The 24,915-nt window shown below is 48.5% G+C and overlaps 1 pseudogene; it reads right to left on the bottom strand.

The window, feature by feature from the left end:
• Positions 1-20,223, bottom strand: part of LOC115327357 — a 28,798-nt pseudogene extending 8,575 nt beyond the window's left edge.
• Positions 20,224-24,915: the final 4,692 nt, after the last annotated feature.

The following is a 24,915-nucleotide window of genomic DNA, read 5'->3' as shown; positions in this document are numbered from 1 at the left end:
CTGAAATTCCTGTACGTTAGGGCTCACTAACGTTAGGACTCAATCGTGAACATTATGTTAGAACTCGTTCTTTAACGTCAACCCAAAAGTAAGGTTTCATGTCTTTTTACAAAATTAAATATAAAACTACGAAAAGCAGTCGCCGTACAATATTTTTGTCAATTCGTATTTCTGCGATAAAATAATAATAAAAACAAACACATTCGGTGTGCCATGGTTCTATCGTCACCGTGTTAAGATCACCGGTCGGTGGCACGCTGTTTAACACTTCTCTCTCGACCGACGGACCGTCGTGAAAATTAGCTACCCTGCCTACAACCAGCAGGGCACGACGCAGCAATGCTGTGTATATCTAATGGAAAAATATTTGACTCCAACAAAAAATTAAACTCGGACCCAACGTTTAATTTTTACCTTCACGCATATATCTATCACGCTTCACAACTAAGGTTAATATTCTAAAAATTCAGAATGCAAACGCAGTAATAACCGATTTTTTTTAAGTGTTGTGCCCAATCGACAAACAGTTGATACTAACAAGTTTTCATAAATTTCGGAGTGTACTATCAATTATTTACGATTGCTTTCTTTCCGTTCCACACGAAATGTGCTTCCTTTTTTGGAAGGGATTGCTACTACTCTCCGAAGACGTTGAACTATATCCTGGACCTGGTAATGATAAATAAGAGAAAATGCTTGCAAAGCTTGCGGAATCAAATGAAGAGAATGAGAAATGAACTCGAGAAAATATGAATGTGATCACTTTTGGAATCGGCGAACCTAAACACAAATTTAGCACCTTTGAGAAGCAGATTGAAGAGATTGAAGCGAACCAAGTTCAATGCTGAACCTTGTTGTACACGCAAAAAATATGGCTCCCTCGAATCTGGAATCGACGACCTAAACAATAGGATGAGAAAAAATAACCTTCTAAAAAAAAAAAAAAAAAAAAAAAAAAAAAACGAGCTAAACATGGAACCAAACAGCGAGTACTATCAAGGAGTTCGTTCAAAGCTGTTTGGACTTCGAGGTTAATGCAATAGAACGCGCATTATCTAGGCAACAAACGTTGTAATGCAACATGCCCAATTGTACGCTTCTTGGATTACCGAAGTAGGCACGATGTTCTGATGAATGCATACAAACTAAAAAACAGAATTAAAAAAAACACATAAACACACCACATTTATTTATTTTATTTATTGATAATGCAATTTCTGATAGGGATTTTAGCAGGTGGGTACATTTGATTAACATGTTTCGAACTCGGAAGCTTTAACACCTCGAACGCGTCCTTATCAAAGTAAGCTATCGCAGTTTAGTCAGCAATTTAGGGAAAGAAAGGTGAAAGTCAAACTTGTGTATGATAAGCACTACGCGAATGGCAAGCAGTGCGCCTATTCACTACAGAGTGACGAGGTTATTTTGCTGATGCAATTTCAGCCTGAGCAGGTTTTAACAATAGCATAAATTGATACGCAACCAAAAAGGGATAGATGTATTAATATTTCTCACTAACTTTCGTAGTTAAGTTTCTAAATAACAAGATCTTGCTTCCTCCATTGATGGTGCAAATGCCAAAAGAGCAATTGGCACCAAAACGTGGTTAACCCTCCAAGTTCTCAGCGAGGAGCTCCTTCTGAGGGAATTGTTTCATCTGTTTTGTAAAGATCGTACATTTTCATGGGATAGAAGGTTCTTCATAGCAGTTAGCAAAACTATTACTGCAATACAGACATCGATAGATAGCGACCTAGATATAGTTTGGTTCAAATTAGAATTCCCTCATTTGCGACTTATTCTTGGCGTCTGTTACCGCCCACCGGGACGGGATAGCAGGCTTTTGGAAAAATATTTTGAGTGCAGTGAAAGTATCTTATATCGCAACTTTGATTCTTGAAAAATGTTAGGTGGGGACTTGAACTACCCGAGCGATAACTGGAAAGAAGGAAAATTTAAACCTGATCTTGAAACCCAGGTGAAGCCTCAAAGTTTCCTGATATAATAGTCGTTTCAATAGTTTTCTAGTCGTGACTCAGCCAACCAGAAAAAATGCTACCCTCTACTAAGTTTTTGTATCTTCCCCTTATAATATTAAGACAGTTCATGGTCTCGATAAAGGCAGTGACCATAATACTGTTTCTATTCAACCGCGACTTCCGATTGAATATAGATATACAGCGCCAAAAGTAATTGATCACAACAGTAAGATCGACTAAAACGCCTTTGTTGCTTCTGTTCAGTATTTTCCGTCTACATACCTGTGTGATTTTGATAAAATATCCGTTGGAGTGAAGTGGAATATACTAAAAAGAGAGTTTAAAATTTTTAAATCTACTTCAATTAAAAAGTTGTACTAAAACGAATCGAACGCCCTTGGTTTAATAACAAAATAAAGGAATTGACCAAAAAAGAAACGTCTGTCTTTTAAAGCGGAGTTAAGCGATTTTTCTTCAGATTGGTTTAACTACAACTAGGCTACAAAAAATACAAATTAGAAATTAAGAAGGCAAAAAAGAAGTATTACATGAGTGATATCCTAAATCCCTTGAAAACTAATCCCTTGAAAACTTTGCCAAGTATCTATAATGATCATAGATAGGATCTCTCAAACCACAAGTCAGCAATCGTTTTAATTAGTATTTTTTATCTGTTACTACCGAGGAACTGTTTGCCGTCTAGAGTTACTGTTTCGGCGAGCGTGTTGGTAACAATTACAACATCAGAGAGATTAAACAAAGGGACGGACAAGACAGGACATATTGTCCGTCCCTTTGTTTATTCTTTCTGATGTTTTAACTTTGGTTCCTGTACCATGTGATTACATAGTATGTGTTTCGCCTACTGTATTATGTGAGCCTCTCACAGTTACACAAGAAGGAATTTGGCAAGCATTGAACGACTTTTCCCAAGCTCGGCACCCGGAGATGAAGAAATATGTCCTAAACTTCTTAAAACAACCCGAACAATGTATTTTTACTTGGTTTCTTTTATTTTCTAGCAGTCAATAGAACAAATCTACCTTCCGGCACACTGAAGGTTTGTGAAAGCGTTGCCCATTCTTAAAGTTGGAGATAAAAATTGTGTATGTATTTATACAGCAATATCCCTAACACGTATACAATGTGAAATTATCAAGCATAATATATTTATATATTCCGATGTTAGTTGTTATTTATGTGACCATCACCTCTAGTGTATTAGCCAACATGGGTTTAGAAAAAAGTTTTCGTGCCAAACCCAACTTTTGAATTTGCTACTAATTTGCACGACAATATTCATGCTTATAAAAGTACTGATTCCATTTTCATAGTTCTTGATGAAGCCTTCAATACCATACCCCATCAACGTTTGCTCTATAAGCTAACTCAATTCAACATTCATCCTGTTATTATAGTGTGGATTGCTAACTTTCTCATTAACCGTAAGCAAGCTACGTATGTTGGGGAAAGAAACTCTCATAATTTTCCAGTGAAATGGGGGGTTCCAGAGGGTAGCGTCCTGGGACCACTTCTATTCCTAATATATATTAACGATCCCCAACTCAACTTATCATCCCACATAAGGTTCGTTGCGGATGACTGTGTTGTTTGTCGTTGCATTACTAGCTCGGATGATTAAGCACTATTATAACAGGATCGCAACATAACTTCACTTTGTGCAGCAGATGGAAAATAAACATAAATACAAATAAAACTGACTATGCATTAGCCAGCCGACCCTCTCCATCACTAAGAAAATATACACTCAACGATGCAGACAAAGAGAAAGTTAGTACTTACAAGAACCCAGGAGTCACATTTGCAGAACACCTCACTTGGAATGATCACATCAATAACATCGTGTCCAGTGCGCGTAAAGCACTAGGATATATTAAACGCACCCTTTTTCGCTCATCGAAGCTGTAAAACGACGCGCATATAAAACATTCGTCAGGTTAAACGTAGAATGCACTAACATCATTTGGTGTCCTTATCAAGTATATCTTATCAACAAGCTCGAATCGGTAGAAAATAAAGTATCAAGTTAGATTACACACGGCTACTCGTATTTCGCAACTGTCACAACAATTAAAAGAAAACACTTAAGACCGGTAACCGATAGACAAAAATTTGCCGATCATGTTTTCTTTCATGTTATTTAGTATTATTCATATGAACTTCCCAGCCTACATCGCCGAAAACCATCTCACATTTGCAAGCGCCTTGATCATCCCCTTCAAGTTCAGCCTCCCTTCTACAGAACTAACAAATTTCAAAACACTCCTCCCATTTGCCATTGCCGACTGGAACTCATTGCCCACGCACTTTGTCTTTGAAAAAAAAAAAGAAATCCGTCAAATGTGTGATTTATTTTTGTGAAGTGTGTACAGTGTTATTTTTTCTAGTCTCGTTTTTATTATTTATTGTTGTGTACTTTATATTAGATACTCTCCCCCCTCATTTAAAGTGCGCTTTTGTGCACCTTTGAAATAACGAAACTCCACTAAAAACTGCACTGAGAGAAAAAAAAAAGAGATGGAATTTTACGATTACGTTTATAAGAGCCACGATCAGAGCACAGGCCAGGGTAAGGAATTCCAAAAAATGCTACCTCAGCTTCTTTTTCAAGTCTCAAATGGATGACAAAAGAATCCTCACGTCCTATTTTCTCAAGGTTCATTCAGGACAACAGTTAATTGTACTTTTAGGTCGCAACCAAGGACAGTGTTTTGGTTTTCAGTTTACTCCTACTATTTATGCTCCTTAAGAAAGGAGGGATTATGTTTTTGTAACAGCAAATGCTATAAACCATACAAACTTCAGAGTATCTTTTGTTATTACACCCTTTATCACTCTACTCTGCGCAACTGTGGGTAAGGACGTTGGAATAGGACGTACTTAAAATTAGTTTCCCAGCCACTGCCTCGAGGAATTTACGGATTTGAAGACGTTTGTCGAAGCATCAGGCCGTTTGCGAGTTACATTGTGGGACATAGCAGTATCGGAAATGTCATGAGCAGCAACGCCCAAACTTAGCTGAAAAAAAAAAAAAAAACATTTTATGGCACAAGCGCTTTATTTTTAAACTTGCACACGTTTACATTCAAATAATATTTATTTCTATTTTTATAATTTAGATTTAGGGAACCCCGGCAAATAGAACTCAAAATCTCGGAAAATTTGAAATGCAACAACCCTGCACAACATCCCCCACAATAAATAAAAAAAAAGCTTCGTAAACACGCTATTGTTTATATTCATGAGATAGACCAAATTAAGGTATGTGAAACCATTCACCTACTGTATCTTTATACTTCTCGGAATGAGCCCTTGACATTACAAATGCACATTTGTTTTCTTTTGTATCTGGTGCATCGAAGATAGCAGGAATGTTGTCCCGAATAAAAATGATGAGGCGGCGAATAATCGGAGAAACTAAAAGTTTAATGTAGCGATCTTGTGCGAGACCAAACAGGAAACAAAAGATTACAACAGAGCGTCGCCGGCGTTGAAGTCAGCGTAGCACCTGGTTCGAGCGCAAGAGCAAGACTTGTTGCGGCTCTCCACAGGGAACCCCTTACGTTGCGGGCATCTTCCAGCTCCGATTCCCACAAACCCCGTCTCCGGATGAATATGACGCTTCAATACTTCGCTCTCGGCAAAAGGGTTTATTCACTCACTCATTGCCTGGGGGGGGGGGGGGGTTTCGGGATCGGGGGACGGTCATCAGCGAGGCCGGGGGAGAGCCCGCTGCCACAGCAGCTTCTCCGAGTCCCAGCGGTGGTCGTCCACACCGCGTCATGGGGACTCGTCGTCCAGGATCGCTGTCCGGTCCGTTTGTCGAGTCCGCCACTCGACGTAGTGCCCGCACTCCCTGCGCCAGCGTCCAGCGCCGTCCGAGCTCGCCTCCGTGACCGGTCCCTTCTGTAGTCGGCAGCCCAAGCCCCCTTCCTTTGTCTCCGTTCCCCTTTTGAGACCTTCCCAAGTCCTTGTCCCGCCGACCGTCCAATCGGGAACCTTGCTGCGAGCCGATCCTCCGACGTCAGCGCTGGGTGAGGGGGCGCTTGCCCCGTCCCTCCCGGAGAGCTCGGACGTTCCGCGACAGGACGGCGACTGGAAACGGGAAGGTCACAGGGAACGAAGGAGCGCTCGACAATACGGCGGCGGGGACCGGCAAGGTCACGGAGAGCGGAGGAGCCAGGGAGAGGGTCCCCACACCTCCCCTCCCTCAAGGCTCGGACCCCGGGGGGCTTGAGGTTGCGTGGTCCCCAGGACCCTGGGCAGGGAGCTCGTTCAGCTGAGTGTCGCCGATGACGACGAGCACCCTCGATGATGATGATGGCATCAAACCAGGCAGGTCAGCGGTGAACGTTGATTCACTGGGAAGCTCGTGACCGACGGAGCACGGTCCACGAACTGGTCCGGAGCACCACAGCTCACAACACGGACGGGCACTCAGGCACACACAACACGCCGGCACTTAAAGTTCGCTTCCGTCCCTAATGTAACAGACAGCGAAATGCGCAAAAACGAATAGCGGCACGCTATATCAGACAGCGAGACGAAACCAAAATCTTTCGATCGTTGGACATGCCACGAAATAAAAACAAAACTTTTCATTTCAATACTAACGGGCAGGCAATCATCAAGAACGTCAAGCTACACGTTCAAGAGGTACATAAGAGGAAATCTATTCCTGAACTAAAAAGCGTGAGCACTCATTGTATGCTCAAATCGTACATACGCCCACTATACAACATTTGCTCCTATCAAACTCAACCGCATTCTTTTAAAACAGTAAGCAAACTACCAGAGCGTCAGAACCGGACACCTCTGACAACATTATTAATCCCCAACACACTCGCGAAGAACGCACAAAACCTCAAAAACTAAAAATAACCTTCCGTAAAACAGAAGCGGTCACAAATCCAGTCCCGTTCGCGAGGTGCGACTCGAAAAAACACGCTGCCAACAACCCATGACGGGCACTCATGCACTCGGCGTTCACGCTACCCGAGCTACAAACACGCTACAGCCAAGCTACGCAGCAGGCCATCATCAGAGGGGGTAATCACCTTACTGAGAGGCCGTTGTTCCGTGGTACCGGCCACTTACACCAGTACAAAGGGAACAGTACCTGGATCGCACGAACAGCAGATCTCATTGGACAGCCTATTTACACGGCTATGTCCGTAACGTCTGGGCATGTACCAGACGTTGCCGCTTCACCGCTCGGAGGTGACCACCCAACAGGAGCGACGAGCGCGTAACGGCGGTCCGCACCGAACCCCGCACGGGCTTGACAACCGCGACAAGCGCATCGACGCACGTTAGAGTTCTCCCCCGGCCAAACCCCGACACCGCATAACTAAAAAGTCTTCCAGCTGGTGAAAAGGCCGGCCGGGATCGAGCAATAAAGTTACGCCGTCCACGCGTCTCGCGATTCTTCGACGTTCTCGAATCGAGCAACGTGTCCGCATACAAACGCAGTAGGTTACGCACAAAGCTCGCCCCCAGCCAAGTCAACACGCCGCCTGACTGAAAAGTCTTCTTGCGACTGTGAGGACAGGCAGGGTTTGAACAATGTAAGTATCCCACACGCGCACCTCTCAACTTCCGCGCAACGAGCGCGATACCGAAATGCCAAATAATCTAACCGGCCGGTCTTGGAAATGGACGAGCTAATAAACTATATTTGCTCTGCATAAACAGTTTCCGCAGCGTCCTAGTGTCTACAGCATTTACCGCCGCATTCCAACACCCGCTACCCATTCATGCAAAGGCTGCACTTAGTACAGCGACGGGCTGACCCAACGCACAACAGTTATAGGCCGCCGACGGCCATGCCGCTGCCATAATTTCTAGGCTTCCCGGGCACGTACCCGCCGACGTGAACCGTACGTTTTCCCGGGCCAACCGCGCATCTGTACAGGATAAAACTATGAACAACTCGTCACATCATCGCAAGACCGCCACTCCCCTCGTGCAGGTTTTGACTGCACGAGCCCAGCTCTTTCCCCACCTAGCTGTCTTTTCTGCCCTAAATTTATAATTTATCTCTAATCCAGGTCTCTGCACGACCAATTACGCTCTCTACGCCCTCGCGTCCCAACGCGAACCAAAGCACGGCCGAGAACCGTTTCCGGCGGCAGCGCAAAGCGCGCGCTGGCCGCCGCTCCTCCGGAAACGGAGAAAACGAAATTAAAGAGTAACTCCCGCCGCGAGGCTCAACCTTCGATATGGCGGTGTGAGGATCCGGAACCAACTGTGCGCAAAATCAAACGGAATCGACCTCACGACTCTACAACCAGATACGCACGGGTCATGCCCATCGCGTCAGACTGGACTCCACGGAGCATTACACACGCACAGCCACTGATAAGTGAACACGGAAACTCGGTGGTTTTCGGGATTCCGATGTCCACGCACCGGACATCGCGTACCCGGCGCGGTTTAGTGGGCTCAGCCCCTAAATGTAGCCTCTGGCCACAAGGTACTCGTTCAAAGCGATCTTGGTCGGAACCACAAGAGCGCATCCGTACCTTAAAACGCTGTCAACTAACGACGCTCAAAACCGCGCCGACAGCTCAAGCAAGGCCAACTGGGAGCTAGCATGCCCTCAAACCGAGACGCTAGTCTCCTCACGGACAAAATGCAATGCGGGAATAATTTCCAAACACAGTCCATGCAACCGCCATCCGCAATGGGAGCGTTGTCCACCTAGAGCGATGCCTCTTTAACGCGTCCGATCCGTAACAAGCGTTACAAACCATTACATCGATACGCGAACAAAGGCGGTTAGGCGCGTCACATCCCCCGAAGCGTGAGCCGGCATCTTTCCCAGCGGACGCGGACGGCCGGAGGCGTAGGTGGGGTGACGCCCGACGCTACATGCCTCGAGGGGTGCGGTAATTTCCACGCACACAGCGCTCTTGCGTAGCAGGATCAACCTGCCAGCATCCAACGGTGCGCTGGACAGCAAATACTCATGGTGCTTCTCGTAACGGGGGATAAGTAAATTCCTGACAGGCTGGGCAAAAGGGTTAATCCCTTAAAACAGCGGTCAAAATCCGCGCCTCCTAGTCAGACAGGCGATAATGTCAGGGCCTCCGTGCGGCGCTCCCGCAACGAAACTTCGTGCGGCGCTCCCGCGACAAAGATGACCCCCAAAAAGAGCGCGAAACAGTGCCCCAATTCAACCGGAAACAGGTTGGGAATCGAAATGCCTGCCTGATCAAAAATCAGGCTCCACGTTGCGGCGCCAGTTTATGCGGGCATCTTCTAGCTCCGATTCCCACAGACCCTGTCTCCGGATGAATATGACACTGCAATACTTCGCTCTCGGCAAAAGAGTTTATTCACTCACTCATTGCCTTGGGGGGTTTCGGGATCGGGGGACGGTCATCAGCGAGGCCGGGGGAGAGTCCGCTGCCACAGCAGCTTCTCCGAGTCCCAGCGGTGGTCGTCCACACCGCGTCTTGGGGACACCGTCGTCCAGGGTCGCTGTCCGGTCCGCTTGTCGAGTCCGCCACTCGACGTAGTGCCCGCACTCCCTGCGCCAGCGTCCAGCGCCGTCCGAGCTCGCCTCCGTGACCGGTCCCTTCTGTAGTCGGCAGCCCAAGCCCCCTTCCTTTGTCTCCGTTCCCCTTTTGAGACCTTCCCAAGTCCTTGTCCCGCCGACCGTCCAATCGGGAACCTTGCTGCGAGCCGATCCTCCGACGTCAGCGCTGGGTGAGGGGGCGCTTGCCCCGTCCCTCCCGGAGAGCTCGGACGTTCCGCGACAGGACGGCGACTGGAAACGGGAAGGTCACAGGGAACGAAGGAGCGCCCGACAATACGGCGGCGGGGACCGGCAAGGTCACGGAGAGCGGAGGAGCCAGGGAGAGGGTCCCCACAACGTGCACGCGTGGGCTTCTGGAACGATCGGCTTAGGATATTCGGCGCGTAGAACATTCGGACCTCGAACAAGCAACAGCGTTTTTAAATTTACCAGAGGGAGGCATTTGACGTAATAACAAAGACTATACATCTGCTACCTGGCATCAGCCTCGGCCCATTGCGTGGGAGGCAAGCACGATAGTCATCAACGCGCGTGGTATTACTCCCCATATAAAAAAAAAGCATTGCATCGATGCAACGTGCAGGAAAACAAAACAAAGCAAAAGAAACAAAAGAATGGAAAACTACGGATTTTTGTACAACACAGATTTATCGAGCGTAGTACAAAAACGCAGTTCACAGTCCTACCAAGCGTAGTACGGCTTGAGGCGCACGAGGTAGACGACTTCTAGTAGTGGAGGGCGGCGTGATGAAGTCGTGTTTTTTCGGACATCAACTCGTAGTTCAGATCCTCGAGTTGTCGAAGCACCTTGTAGGGTAAGAAGTACCTTTTTAATAGCTTCTCGCTGAAACCGCGGAGCCGAATCGGTGTTCACACCCACACTCTATCTCCGGGTTGAAAGTGGACTTGGCGACGATGAAGGTTGTACCGTCCGGCGTCAACACTCTGTTGGTTATGGATCCTAAGGCGGGCAAGCTGGCATTTCCTTTATACTCGCTGAGTTATCTACTGGGCGTCGTCGGTTCCGTCGTCTCCTGGTTCTTAAAGTAGCATTGCATCGAACATCGTTGTCACCTTTCTGCAATGCACCAGTTGAAACGGCGTCCCTCCTGTGGTTTCTTCCACCACCGTGTTTTAGGCAAACGTGACGGAGTGTAACACCTCGTCCCACGCTCTGTGCTCCTCGTCGACATACATGGAGATCATATTGTTGCAGTCTTGAAATATCTCTTTTCAAAGACTGGAAGGGATTTCCAACAGCCACACCGTGTTGTTGTCGCTGAAGTTCACCTTGTGCAGACCACCTTGTCGGATGGAGACAGTTGGTAGGGTTCGTATGAAAACGCGGGGAACCGCATTGTTTTGTTGCAACAGGTTCTCGATGAGTCCTCGAAGTTCAAGATAATCTCTCTAGAGTGCTTCCATGTCACTGATATCTAGTGCGCCGAGGTAACACTGTCGTCGTCATATTCAGTCCAGGCAGTACAGGCCTCGGGGCGGACCCTTGACAGACAATCGGCGTCACTGTACTTTCGGCCAGACTTGTAAACCACAGTCATATCAAATTCCTGCAGTCGTAGACTACACCGGGCGAGGCGTCCTGAAGTGCCCTTCAGATACACGAGCCAGCAGAGTCAGTAACCACTCGGAGCGGACTTCCGTGCAAGTACGGGCGAAGCTTGGTGATGGCCCAGACGACGGTGAGACATTCTTTCTCCGTCCAAAGTAATTGCCCTCCACCTTGGACAGTGTTCGGCTTGCAGAGGTGATGACCCGCTCTGTTTCCTCCTGTATGTTGACCAGCACCGTGCCAAGCCCCGTTCTACTTGCGTCCATGTGAATTTCTGTTTGTGCACACTGGTCGAAATGGCCAAGGGCGGGAGGTGTATGGAGTCTTATTTAAGCTCGTCGAACACGCGCTGGTGCACTTCTGTTCCCTGAAACTTTACGGCGTCTTTTGTAAAGTATGTCAGTGTCGCAGAAAGCTTCGCACAATCTCGAACGGAGCGCCTGCTGTTGGCACAGAGACATAGGAATCGCATTTAGTCCTTCTTATCCGACGGTGGGGAAACTGCGGCTACGGCGCTGGTCTTTTCGGTGTCAGGACAAACACTCTCGCTGCAGATGACGTGGCCTAGGGACTCGGGCTCACCATAGCAAACTAACATTTCATTGGCTTTAGAGCAAGCCCAGTGGCCTTGATGGCTTGAAGTACCGCACGGAGTCCTCGTAAGTGCTCGTCGAAGTTGCTGGCGAACATTAGAATGTCGTCGAGGTAGACTAGACAGCTCTGTCATTTGAAGCCCGCTAGCACGGTGTTTATGACACGCTGGAAGGTCGCCGACGCTGTGCATATTCCGAAGGGCATCACTTTAAACTCGTGCCATCCGTCGGGCGTGACGAAGGCAGTTTTCTCCCAGTCCCGTTCATGAACTTCGATCTGCCAGCTGCCACTCTTCAAGTCCATCGGCGAAAAGTATCGAGAATGTCGCAGACGGTCTATGAAGTGGGCAGACGTCGCTTCGTCACAGCATTGAGTTGACGATCGTCCACACCGAACATCAGGTTTCTGTGTTTTTTTTACGAACACAACTGGTGAATAACATGGACTGCTTGACGACTGGATGATGTCATTGTCGAGCATTCCCTGAACCTGTTCTTGGATTACTTCCCTCTCTTTCAAAGAGACACGGTGCGGTTACTGGTAGACTGGGTGCACTTCGCCGTAGGTAATGATGCGATGCTTCGCCACTGGTGTTTGGTGAACTTACAACGACGTGGCAAAACAGTCACTTTATTCAGCGAGGAGATCAACCAGTTGCCGGCTCTTTGTAACTGGGAGTTCGGGGTCGTTGTCAAGATGCGTCAGCGACGTGTTCTTGTGCTATGACGAAGAGGTTTCCTCTAAGATTGCGGTGACGACGGCTGGCGTTTGAAGCTCCTCTACATGTTCCACAATGTTTCACTTTGCCAGGTGCTGCTAATCCTCTCAAACGTTCGTCACGAGAGCACTTGCAGGTCCTTCTTAAAAATACGTTCCTCCTCGTGCTACGCTAATGCTTTTTTCAAGGAGCAGTTGGATGCTGCCTTCCAGAAGGGCTTCACCGCTTATGACTGCGTCGGTTATAATGGGTACGAGAACACTCGACCGTGGCGGAAGGATCACATTCTCGGCAATAACTGGGATTACGACAGACGGCGTGCTGGCTTCGACCGGCGGCAGAACTGGCTTTCGCGGCGTCAACTGGTTTGCCACGAGGTCAATGACGGCGACATACTCACAGAGATAGTCCTTTTCGAGGATAACATATCTGGAACAGGCTTGTAGAACGACAAATTTCACCGGACATATCTTGCCGTGAATCTTGAATCGGGCAGTGCACACCAGTGCTGCGGAATGGGCACCCCCATTCCATTCCAATTCCATTCTGGGGAATTAGAGTTTTCGATAATTCCATTCCTTTTAACTCCTAGGAATGGGGACACTGGGCCCATTCCAACTCCTGGAATGGCTGAATCGTTTCATTCCATTCCTCTAATTCCTAAACGTTAAAAGTGTCACTTCACAGCTGCATTACGTTGCAGGTTTGGGCAGGAATATTAAAAAAATGTATTTGGAAATACAAATACTGGGAGAGATGAAAATAATCCCTAAGATACTGATACTCAAGTCTCAAATATATCTGTAAAAATGTATCGCGATACGTATCGAAAATACATTTTAAAAATAGGCAAAAAGTCTAGAAATTCAACCACAAGAATCCATTTTAGGGAGGGTGGAAATATAAATACTGATAATGCAATACATTTTCCAAATTTTCTAAGACGCTAACTGAGATGAGGCTTTAAGTTTCAAGCAAAAGTTTTTTTTTTTTTTTTTTTGTCCCGAAATTACTTTTCCGCAGGCTTGGCACTTCGCCTTGATGATAGTCGTTCCGGACGAAGAGTCTTCAATGGGTTTAAAAAACGTTCCATCAAGGGTTGATCGCGGTCCTTCCCTGACATCCTGTCTGACTGACCAGTGATGCGAAAAGACTTTGACCTCTAAATTAATTCCATCAAAACATCACCACTTCCCTGTCCAATAAGGGCACCCCTGTCAGCACTGATTACATGACGTCACGGTGGGATGAACTAGTATTCTTGAATCTGTAGGTGTTGCCTTGAACCTGAAACTTTACCCACGCTGCTTTATGAAAGGACAATACGTACTTTCTTTGTAGGTAACCTCGTTGAAGACCATGCAGGCTGTTGCATTTGGAATTTTCGAGAAAAGTGGGCCACCTGAAGCATTCTGAAGCACATGTATTATCTTCTGTTACGGTTGAAAAATCGATACGGTGGCATCCCTGTTATGACGGTCCTTCCTGCCGACTTCTCGCCTCCAACGCATGAATGGCAGTCTTCAAGTTTCGCCTAGCATCATTCAAACAGAAACCTCGTGTATTGCGACCTGAGGTGGCCGGCACAGATGCGAGCTCTCCGAGAAACAGCGCACTCGAGACGAGTCGCAGGTGTACGAAGTCTCGGTCCGCACAGCGAGGCCACGTCTAGCGTCCTTCCTGGGTATAAGATCACCAGAGCAGCGGGTCACGTTCACGTCGGCTGATGACGTACCCTTGAGCCGTGCAGTATTAGAGGCGCAGACGCATTCGGATATGTGTTGCACTTCACTGGTAAAAAACGCCACCGCCGCCCACCCCCCCTCTCCCCCCTCTGTTCTTTGCTTTGATGCTTGTTTTTTGTATTGAACTTTTTTTTTGCGTATAATCTGTTAGGGCCTTACGCGGGTTCGCAGTTTCCCGCTTATTTTATTTCTGAACAACCGACTCCCTGACTGGCTCGGTATAGCTGAACGTAAGAAAAATTAATAATAAATAAAAAAAATATAAAGAACCTGGCCCCATTCCATTCCCATTCCATTCCGGACAAAATGCATCTAATTCCATTCCCATTCCATTCCCCTGAACGTTGCCGCCACTCCATTCCCATTCCATTCCGGGGTCGCGAAAATGTGGAATGATTCCGGAATCATTCCAACTCCGGAGTGGCAACTCCGCAACACTGGTGCACACTCCGCCGGGCGTGATACGGTGTCCTCCGACGGTTAGAATTTGCGCTTTACCTCAGGGCGTTGTAACTTTCTGCAGGTGGTGAGAGAGCCTCGCACTGGAGACTGGGTAGTCTGCTCCGGTGTCCACGAGTGCCGAAGCATCGTGGTGATCAAGAACAACGTTTACTTCGTTGGGCACCGTCGCAGAAGCGTCATTGCAATGCGCGGCGTCGGGAGAGTGTGAGCGCTCCGCCGTTCTTGAAGGGTCTTTACTTCGGTCGTCTTCGGCAATGCCACGTCCAGGCCTTGCCGCACTTAGTTTCTCTCGCGAGAAAAGGGGACCGGCTTTCTCGACGGCATCGGCTAATAAGTGACACGGGACAGCGCGGAGACGGCGAGCGGGATTCTCGGGGATGAGCTTGCCCAGGGGATGGTGGCCGGTGCAAGAACTCCGGGATATCCCACCGTCGCTCACCGTACCTTGAGCGCGTGGCATCTGCCGCGAACCCTCGACCTCCAATTTTACGGTAAGCTCGTCGTCAATATACGTGGCCAGCTTCACCGCCGTGGAAGCACACAGGTCGTCGGTCAGCCGTTCGCCAGACGTCGGACGTCCTTGGCACAACTGGTTCATGGCACACGTATGCTCAATTTTACTGGCGTCGTGGATACTGCGGAGAAGGTGTGTCTCGTCAAAGTGGCACCTGGTATAGAGGGGCAGCCGGCGGCGACCGTCGGGCTACTGCGGCGTATGCCTCCGTTGGTTCTTTGGGTGGGGCCACGATAACGGGAGCCTCTGGTTGGATGACTCGCTGAATCTCCTCTCTCACCACATCGGCGATGGAGAGCGAGTCCAGGCGTGTGGCTGCGGGCAGCAGCTTTTAGAGCGCAGCTCTTAGGCGCCCGTTTCCAGTTTGAGCGGCGTCGGCGTCGCCGTCGCCGTCGGCGTAACCAAGGTCACCCCAAGGTCACGTGATCCCCAAGTCATGTGACCCTCTCAAGGTCACCCCAAGGTGACCCAGTCAAGGTCACCCGAAAGTCACGTGACTGTCCAAGTCACGTGACCCCCTCCCCGAGGTTACGTGACCCCCTCCCCCCCCCCCCCCCCGAAGCCACGTGAGACCCCCCTCCCCGAGGTCACGTTACCTTCTCCCCCGAGGTCAGGTGACCCTCCGGAGCATATTAAAGAATGAGGGGAGGAGGAGGAGAAGGAGGAGGAGGAGGGGTCTACCCTCCCTTCAGTACCCTTCCCTCCTCCCCAAGAGCTGCGCTCCAATTCGGTGTTACAGGGAGTTGTAAACGGCTTTCACTTTTTCAGCTCGTCCTGAACGACTTCAGGGATGATGTCGCAGATGCCGGGGGTGCTCGTAGCACGATGGCGAAGAAGCAGCTACACTCGAGTGCCGATCGTAGTGACTGGCTCTTGCAAGGAGAGAACGTCCCATGCTCATGGCCTCCATGATAAAATAAGCGAGTGGTTGCGAACACGACCACCGAAAATGCCATCCTTCACAGATCGCAGGAGGATCCGCAGCTTATGTTCATCGGGGGCCTGAGGGTCGGCGCGAGCCTTCAGGCGCAGAACATCCTGAATGAAGCTGGTGATGCTCTCATTTAGTCTTGAGTTCTTGCTTACACACATCCCATGAAGTTAAAGAAGCCTTGTGGTCATCGAGCCAGTGCCTTGCAGTTCCGTCCAGCGAGAAGTAGATGTTCTGCAAGCACTGCTTAGCTCTTTACCCGTTATGGCGGGCCACACGTTCCTGTAGCGTTGCAGCAAATCCTCGATGTCCTCGCGGACCTTACCGTGGAGAGGCGTCTGAGTCTGTGGTGCGACGGCGGCGGCTGCCGGGGTGTGCGACGATTGGTTGCATATCGTCGGCCTCGCTGGCTGCCTGGTCTTGGGTGTTAACAGTTTGAATTCCGGGGGTATGAATGAATGTATAAATCTTTATTTAGCAATCATCAGGTGCACATGTTAGGGCACCTGCCCAGTGGAGGGAATCCTTAGTCCGGAATAACCTGGCTGCTGTTGGCTATCACGGCCCTCGTAACCATGTCTTGCTGGATCCCAGGGTCCGGGCTGGTCAGATAGGTCATCCATTGCTCGTAGGATGGGGTGGGTTAGGGAGTGAGGTCCGGGGTTTGTTGGCATTCCCATACCTGATGGTAAAGGTCGCCGGGAGAAGGAGAAAAATTACAGGTGGCGGGGTATTGAGCGGGACAGATGGCGTGAAGAAGGGTGCTTTGGGGATATGTGTTGGTTTCCAGTCTTCGGAGGGTGGTGGCTTCATCTCTTAATAGTCTTGGGTGCGGGGCTGGGTATTTTCTTTGGTCGTGACGGTAGCGGGCTAGTGTGACGGCATACTTGATGAGCAGGTCGGTCGGAGGGGGGGGGACAACAAGTGAAGTTGCTCCCTCTTGGGAAATGGCCCGGTGTGTATGCGCGCGGGCAGCGGCATGTGCCGCTTCATTACCTTCGAGGTATTCGTGTCCGGGTACCCAGACCAGGTGTACTTCAGGGAGCCGGGGGATAGTCTTGAGGACCATTTCCCGGCTCCCCAAAACTCTGGTTTTGGAGATGCGTCCCCGTAGGTAATTGCGGCAGACTGCCTGGGAGTTTGTGAGCACTGTGATTATATTGTCGTCTGTCGTTGCTGCTAGGGCAATGGCAATTTCCTTGGCGGCTTTTGTAGATGTTGTGCGAACTGTGAGGGAGGTCCTTTCTTGCCCTGCTGCATTGGTTACACATACAACATGGGCTCGCTGATGCGAATGTGAAAGTGAAGGACGTGTCGGTGTCTCTCGTAGTTGGGCTATCGCCGTATTGGTGCTCATGGTTTGTGCTCTAGCGATGCGCCGAGCCTTATTGTAAACCGCATGCATGTTTTTCGGGATCTGGGCTACACGAATGGCTTTTCTTAGGTGCAAAGGTACTCGTTCTTTGTGTTCTTGCAAGGGGGGCGTCGCGTAGCCTAACTTTCTTAGTGTGGCTCGTCGGGCAGGCGTTAATTTAAGGCGTTCTAACTGGGAGATGTGATGTGCCTCCTGTATCTTTTCCCAGGTGTTGTGAATTCCTAGTCGCAACAAATTCTTCGTTGAAGTCTTGGGAGGTAGTCCTGAGGCGGTTTTGCATGCTTGGCGCAGGCAATATTAATTTTTGATTTTTCGGTTATTTTGAGGGCCAAATATGGCGTGCCATAGGCGACCCGGCTAATTAGTATGGCTTGTACAATGCGTAAGGTGTCAGATTCTCGCTTGCCAAATTTACGATGTGATACACGGTGTATTAGGTGCATCAGTTTGTAGAGTGTCCGTTGAAGCGGTGCAATGGTGTGGAGACCCGATCCGTTTTGGGGGATCGTGAGGCCAAGGATACGGAGGTGGGAAACGTTGGGACAGGTTTTCCTGCTATGGTGATTTCCGGATCTGAAATGCTTCGTTTACGTTATTGTGCCGTCTTCGTACAGCGAGTAAGGAGGGCGGATTATTCTGGGGCACACTCAAGGCCCCTGGCGCTGAGACACCGATGTGTTTCTTCGATGGCGCTTTGCATGGAGTCCTGCTGGTCGCCTAGGGGTCCTTAGTGTGAGGTCATCTGCGTAGATCGCGTGCCTTAGATGCGGGGTATTTTGGAAGAGGGGGGGGAAGGTCGTTCATAGCGATGGTAAATAGAAGTGGTGATATCACGGAGCCTTGAGGGGGGTCTTTAGAGATGGTCTTAAATGAGTTTGAGCGAAGCTGTCCGATGCCGATAGTTGGAGTACGACCGGTGAGGAAAGCCATGATATAATCGTAGATTCGTTGTCCGCAATCGATAGAGCTTAGTCCTTGAAGGATGGCTTGGTGGGAGATATTGTCAAAAGCACCCTTAATGTCCAGAGCAAGGATGAAATGCTTCTGTGCGCTGGGTAGCCGATTGATGATTTCTTCTTTTAGTTGCAAGTGGATATCTTGGGTAAAGAGATGGGGTCGGAAGCCGCACATGGTGGTCGGGAAATGGCCGATGTCTTCGATATATGAAGAGAGGCGGTTTTGCACCATCTGTCCCAGGAGCTTTCCCACACAGGACGTGAGGGAGATGGGACGGAGGTTACCTGGAGCAAGCGGTTTTCCCAGTTTTGGTATTAGGGCGATGTCACCATGCTTCCACTGGGGGGGGGGGGGGGGGGGGGCAGCGTGCCGGCAGTCCCATGTCCGTTAATATACTTTAGGAGGGTCTCCAACGCAGTAGCGTCGAGGTTCCGAATCAACTTATTGGGAATCTTGTCTTTGCCTGGTGTGGGGTTTCTGGTTGAGTGGTGAACCGCTGCTTCCATCTCCACAAGCTCCACTAAGGTGAAGGGGGCGTCTATTTCGGGACTGGGACCACCCATGTACGGTTGTTGGGGGGGGGGGGGGGGAGGCTGGGTCTTGTCGCTTGTATCATGCCACGGTTTCTTGAGCTCCTCGAAGACCTCTTCTTCCGTGCCTTGGTAATTATGAATAAGCCGTCTCAGCTGATGGGCTGCGGCCGATCTGGATTCTATGTTGCCCATAAGGGACCGAAGCAGGTGCCACGTGCGCCGGGTGCCGAGGGTACCTTGGTGCTTCGTGCAGAACTGCGACCAGTTTTGTTGGCTGAGGTGTTTTTCATATGCTGCCGCTTCTTGTGTTATCTGGGCTATGCGAATGCAAAGGTTTTGATTGGTTCTTCGTTTTTTTCAGCGTTTTGTTATCCCTCGCTGGGCCTCCCATAGGTGTAAAAGGCGTGCGTCAAATGCGGGGCAGTCTTGGGTTAACGGTAATTCCTTGGTATGTTTTTGAGCTGCCTCCAACATTTGTGCTTTCCACTCTTCAATCGCGTGGATAGGGCTCGTGGTTGTTTTTTTTTTCGGAATTTATTCCAATCGGTGAGACGGTCAGTGCCTATCCTTTGTGCTGCGGCCTTATGATGGGGGGAGCTGTAGCTGTATGATATCATGGTCACTTCCCAATGTTTCTATGAGGCATTCCCAGGTTGGATCCTTGAGTCCATATGTAAGCGTTAGGTCCAGAGTAGCGTCTCGTAAGACACTATTACCCAACCGCGTGGTGGCATTTGGGGTATTTCCCAAGTGAAGATTGTTTTGTCTAATGACTTCATGGAGTTGTTGTCCTTTTTTGTCGTCCCTTTGGTAGCCCCAGATTGTGTGATGCGCGTTAAAATCACCAATGATTACCAGTCTGTGCCCTTTTGTTCTTTGTTTAACGGTCTTGAAGACGCGGCCAATTTCGTTGAGGGGTGACGATGAGGCGCTATACACGTTGAGGATGAAAAGACTGCCTTATGTCTTCATTTTTGGGATTGGTTCTACGAAAACATAGTCCAAGGATGTGGAGAGGATGTGTGCCCGCGCTGTCTGGCTTGTCTGGACCAAAGTGGCCGTTCGTGAGTCAGGATCGGTGATCTACGTGGTGTACCCCCTGAGCGTTATCTGATCTGTGCCAGTTTCCTGTAGAGCGATGACAGCCGGCGAACGTATGTTTACAAACAGTGACAGTGAATTTTGCTTGCTGTAGTATGAGCGACAATTCCATTGCCAAATCATCAGTGGTGTTGGGGGAGACCCCTTGGGGTTCACCACTTTGGTACTGTTCCCATGCATCGTCGGAGGGCATAGTTCTGGGTGGGTCACTGGGGGCTGGTTGCTTGGTCTTCTTTTGCGTCTTGCGCTTGACTGTCCCGGTGGCTTCCAGCCTTTTTTCAATCGCATCGATACGGCGTTCAATTGTTTGGATAAGGTCGTGAATTAATCTATCGAGCCTTCGGATATTTTGTAGGGTTGGGAACGTGGAGGGCTGTTGCGTTGGTTGCCGAGTTGGCGTTGCATGCACAGTATTCTGCGCCGGTGCATTCGTGATTGTATCTAAGTGGATCATTAGCTCTTCTGTGCGACGTTCTAACTTCTCGGTGCGTTCGACTTGCAGTTCAAGTTGTTTTCTTAGTAGCGCATTCTCCCGTTCTACTATTTTGATGCAGCTATTATTTTCTTGCACAGAAGCTAACTGTGCGGGCAATGGGGAGAAATCGTTCGGGGCCGTTTCTAAAAAGGGGGGGGGGGGTACAACTCCGGACCAGCTTCCTTGTTGCGAAAAAAAGTGGTGTCGTTGGGTGTGGACCTGCGGTTGCGGGGGAGGTGGTGGGTGAGCTGCTGGGACCTGGTGCTGAGGCTGCCGCTGGAACGTCGGCGTAGTCTGAACAAGGCGCTCCCGGATGTGCAGTGGCGGCGGTGGTGGGCAGAGCTTCTTAAGGCAGTCTTTGCTAGCAGTCAGGTGGTCGAGTCCACGCAGCTTACATTTTGGGGTGCACGTGTGTTCCGGCGAGGGGTTTCGCTCATGACACCGCTCGCACACAGTCACCTCCGAATTAGGGAAGATGAGTTACGGGTTTTAGCTGAGCTAGTTCCTTTCCTTTCCTTCGTGTTCTTTCGTCCTTTCCTTCGTGTTCTTTCCTGCGTGTTCTTGTTTTTTCCGCGTTCAGCTGACCTGATTGCCAATAGGGAAGATGTCCCGTCTGTGCCCAATGTCACCACAGAGCGAGCAACACTGGATAGAGTGTCTGTATGGGCGGCAGCGAGTGTACAATCCGTGATCATGGATGCAGAAAGGGACGTGCGGGCCCTCAAATGTCACAACTTCAGATGTGGACTTTTTCAGCATTTTGCCTACCGCATTTTATGTCCCGGAGAGACAATGATGTTCGGGAGCTGCTCCGTTGTGGTTCCGGTGTCTAGGCCGTGTATTACTCCCCGTACTGTTGCGGGGGAAGGCTTAACGTACGGCGAGATCTCATAAGTTGCGTCATCCAGTTGTAGCGACGTGACGTCGCTGAAGGCGTCGGCATAGGTATCGTAAAGGGTGCTGGCCACGATGAGGGTTTGCACTGCTTGCACTTGAATTAAAACGCGTTGGTTGAATGCTCCTTCGGGTATTCGGCTGGCTTTTTGTATGCTTGCTGTAAGTTGTCGGTCGCTCCAAGCCGCGATGCGTAGTCCGTCTCTCGGGTGGTATATGAGTTTATAATCGGTGTCGGGGAGTCTGGGGGCTCGCGAAACGAGAAGAGAGCTGTTAGGCTTACCGGGCGCCGGCTGCGTGTCATTGAAAAGGCTTGCTGCTTGGCTCTACGTCTGTCGCTGAGCATTTGCTTCCACGGTCCGAGGTGGGATGCCGTACGGCCACTTAACTCGTTGAATTCTATTGTATCGTCGTTGGGATTTGGCTCCATCACTGCTGGGGATTGATCGTTCACCGGGGGCTTCGGCATGGCAGCTGCAGCCGCAGCCGCAGCCGCCAGCGCCGTTTCGAGGTTAGGCCTAGATTCTAAAGGCGGCTTGATCCGGTCTTCAAGTGCCATCTTTGAACGAATGGTCAGTCCGATTGCGATAAAATTGGTGTCACTCCATCGGTATTGATGTTAGGCAGCCGGTGGTACTAATTCCAATGGCGATATCACAAGAAAAACGCAAACTGCGGCCTTCAAGTTGGGAGCCCATGTGCCGGGCATCTTGGTGTTTGGCCCCCTTCGTCGTCTTCCTTCCGAGGGCAGGTCTTGGGTGCGGCGACTTGATCGGGCCTCGGTCTTCTCTTTGTCGGCTCTTTGTGAGCTTGGGATCGTACTTGCACTGCGGGCCTTCGGAGGGGTACGCTGCAGGAACATGCGTTACTCCGCACCTCTACCAAAACGTCAGGGATGACACAAGATGAGGCGGCGAATAACTGAAAAAAAAACTAGGCCTTTAATGTGGGGAGCATGTGCCAAACCAAAAGAAAGCATAATATAACAACAGGGCGTTGCCGACGTCGAGGTGGGCGTGGCAGCAGGTTTAAGCGCAAGAGCAAGATTGACTCCTGCTCGCCACAGCCTTATGTACACGCGTGGCCTTCTGGAATAATCGGCGTAGAATGTTCGGTGCGTAGAAAATTCGTATCTCGAACAAGCCCCCCAACAGGGTTCTCGAATTTACCAAAACGCGATATTTTACAGAAGTAGCAAAACGGTTCATCCGCTACCAGGCTTCCAACTTCGACCCTTTACGTGGGAGCCTATCACAATAACCATTCGGTCACGGGCGAGATTGCCCGGAAACGCGTGCGGCAATATAAAAAAAAAAATTAGAGATATCCCTCAACTTGCTTTCCGAGCAATCGGCTACATTATCTGGAGCCGAGTATACGTTATGAATGTTATCTTAGAAACGCGCTGCACTTGACAATACATAGGGAACGTGCTGTGCTTCACACATCAACAGAGTTTGGCTGTAGCCGTCAATAATGCGAGCAACTACCTGAATATCATTCATGGACTCAAATGCTACCAAGCCAGATAAAATGCTTACGCAGTGCCCAATCCGTGACACTATTCGATTATCGTGTTTCCGCGGTGATATCAACTACTGAAACTTCGGGATCCAAACCGCTGCTCAATCATGCTTCGCGAAGGTAATTATGAAAGAAGTAGTCCGCTTTGATTCGTGTATTTCACTAAAAAAATGATTCTACATTACTCCACAGAATGTACACTAACGCTCAGAAACCAGTTAAGACGGTTCGTCAAAACCGGTTTCTAAACGTATTGTGCTGTGATTTACTACGTAGGTGCTGCTAGCTGGCTAAAGGTTGGAGTGAAAGTATACTCCAATACACTTTACCTCGTTCACAAAAAATAGAAAAAAAAGAAAGCACGATTTCGTCAATCGGAGGCAGCGGTCAGAGACGATGTTCTTATTGTGTTCTCCTAATTTTTTGTGCTGCTTTTCTTATGATCTTAGTAACTGTAGAGTGAACCACGTGTGCTATTCTAAATTGTGATGAAATTGGTGCACGATTTCTTCAGATCCACTTTAACCTTTTTGAAAAGACCTATATGTATAAAACATTTTACTGTCGAATAAAAGCATATTATCAAGTAAAATCACATGAGAACATGTAAGAACCACGCAAGAATATATTAGATGGTATGAGAAACGCATAATTTTCTTATAACTTGTTGTCTAATCTTATATTGATCTTATATATTCTTGTGAGGTTCCTATATGTTCTTTTGATATGTTGTTTGATCATATGCGTTTATTGGACCAAGCATTGTTTATACCTATCCTTTTTTTTCACTCGGAAAACTGGTTTAGAGTTCGAATTAACCTTTTGCGAACAATGCACTACCGCGCTCGGAATCAGGATCTTCGCACAAGTTCAAATATTCTGATATCCAAAAAATATACGACACTACATCCATTGACCGCATCAGAAACTCAGTGCAGAGCTTAATTCTTAATTATTCTTTCCTCGATCGTATCGACTGCTTCAGTCTCGGTGGTTGCGGAACAATATTAAGAGGCCCGAATCCTACTGCGTCTTGCGTTTCATCAGTGCCTAATTGCTAAGAAAACTCCACGTGTTTTGCGCTGTACTTGCAGGTCCTGCTCAAACCGATCTCCGGAATGGCCATTTCAACTCCACCGGTTGTCAAGGTGATTTATCACGAGGTAAGTCAGGATTAGAGACCGGATGTTACCTTTCATATAAACACTTTTGCAAAAAAGGCATTTGTGAACATGAAAATATAGTTCCATACCATGTATTAAAGATAGAAAATACACCAGGAAGTTGTGATACGAAAGTCGCAAATATTCCCTTAACGAGACTTTTGTATCCCCGTTGTGCAACGTGCAAATCATCGTTTCTTAAAAAAAATACAAACGAACAAAAAATAACTTTTTAAAATAAAAAATAGAATTTGCCGCGTTCCGAGTTTTCTTCAATTTTGGGAAGGTTTTTTTTTAGCAACTATTTGTTTCTCTTCTTACTGCTCTTTAAATGCCATGTTTAACAACGCAGATCCAGTACTATTTAAAAACAACACAGGACCAACATTTGTCGGTATTGAATTTATGATATCTAAAAAGTGGCATATTGTGACAACCAACACCTCAATTCATCATGATGCTTTTACTTAGTGTATGATTTTAGTGCAGATTAATATAAATTGAGGATTACTGACTATGAAATTGTAAAAGTCTAGAATAAAAAAATTCATAATTCACTGAATTAACTTTAGAGAAGGTTTAAACATTCATGATTCATATTGTTAAAGGCACCGGAGTATGCAATGCAAGCCGGCCTGCACAGCACGCGGGACGAGCGCAGAAGGCTCTATAGCCAGCCAGAGCTAGGCCAGATACCTCCTCGCCAGAGCAAACGCCGCAATGGTCACGTCATCAGCATGCCCTGTCTTTGCATCGAGTGCCAACATAGGAGCGCAATAAACGTCGTGACATCCTCGGGGAGATGCGGGCTCCGAT

The sequence above is a fragment of the Ixodes scapularis genome, unplaced genomic scaffold (genome assembly GCF_016920785.2).
Source record: "Ixodes scapularis isolate PalLabHiFi unplaced genomic scaffold, ASM1692078v2 PGA_scaffold7__128_contigs__length_106722199, whole genome shotgun sequence".
NCBI classification, from domain to species: domain Eukaryota; kingdom Metazoa; phylum Arthropoda; class Arachnida; order Ixodida; family Ixodidae; genus Ixodes; species Ixodes scapularis.
This window is presented reverse-complemented; position numbering and strand designations above follow the sequence as displayed.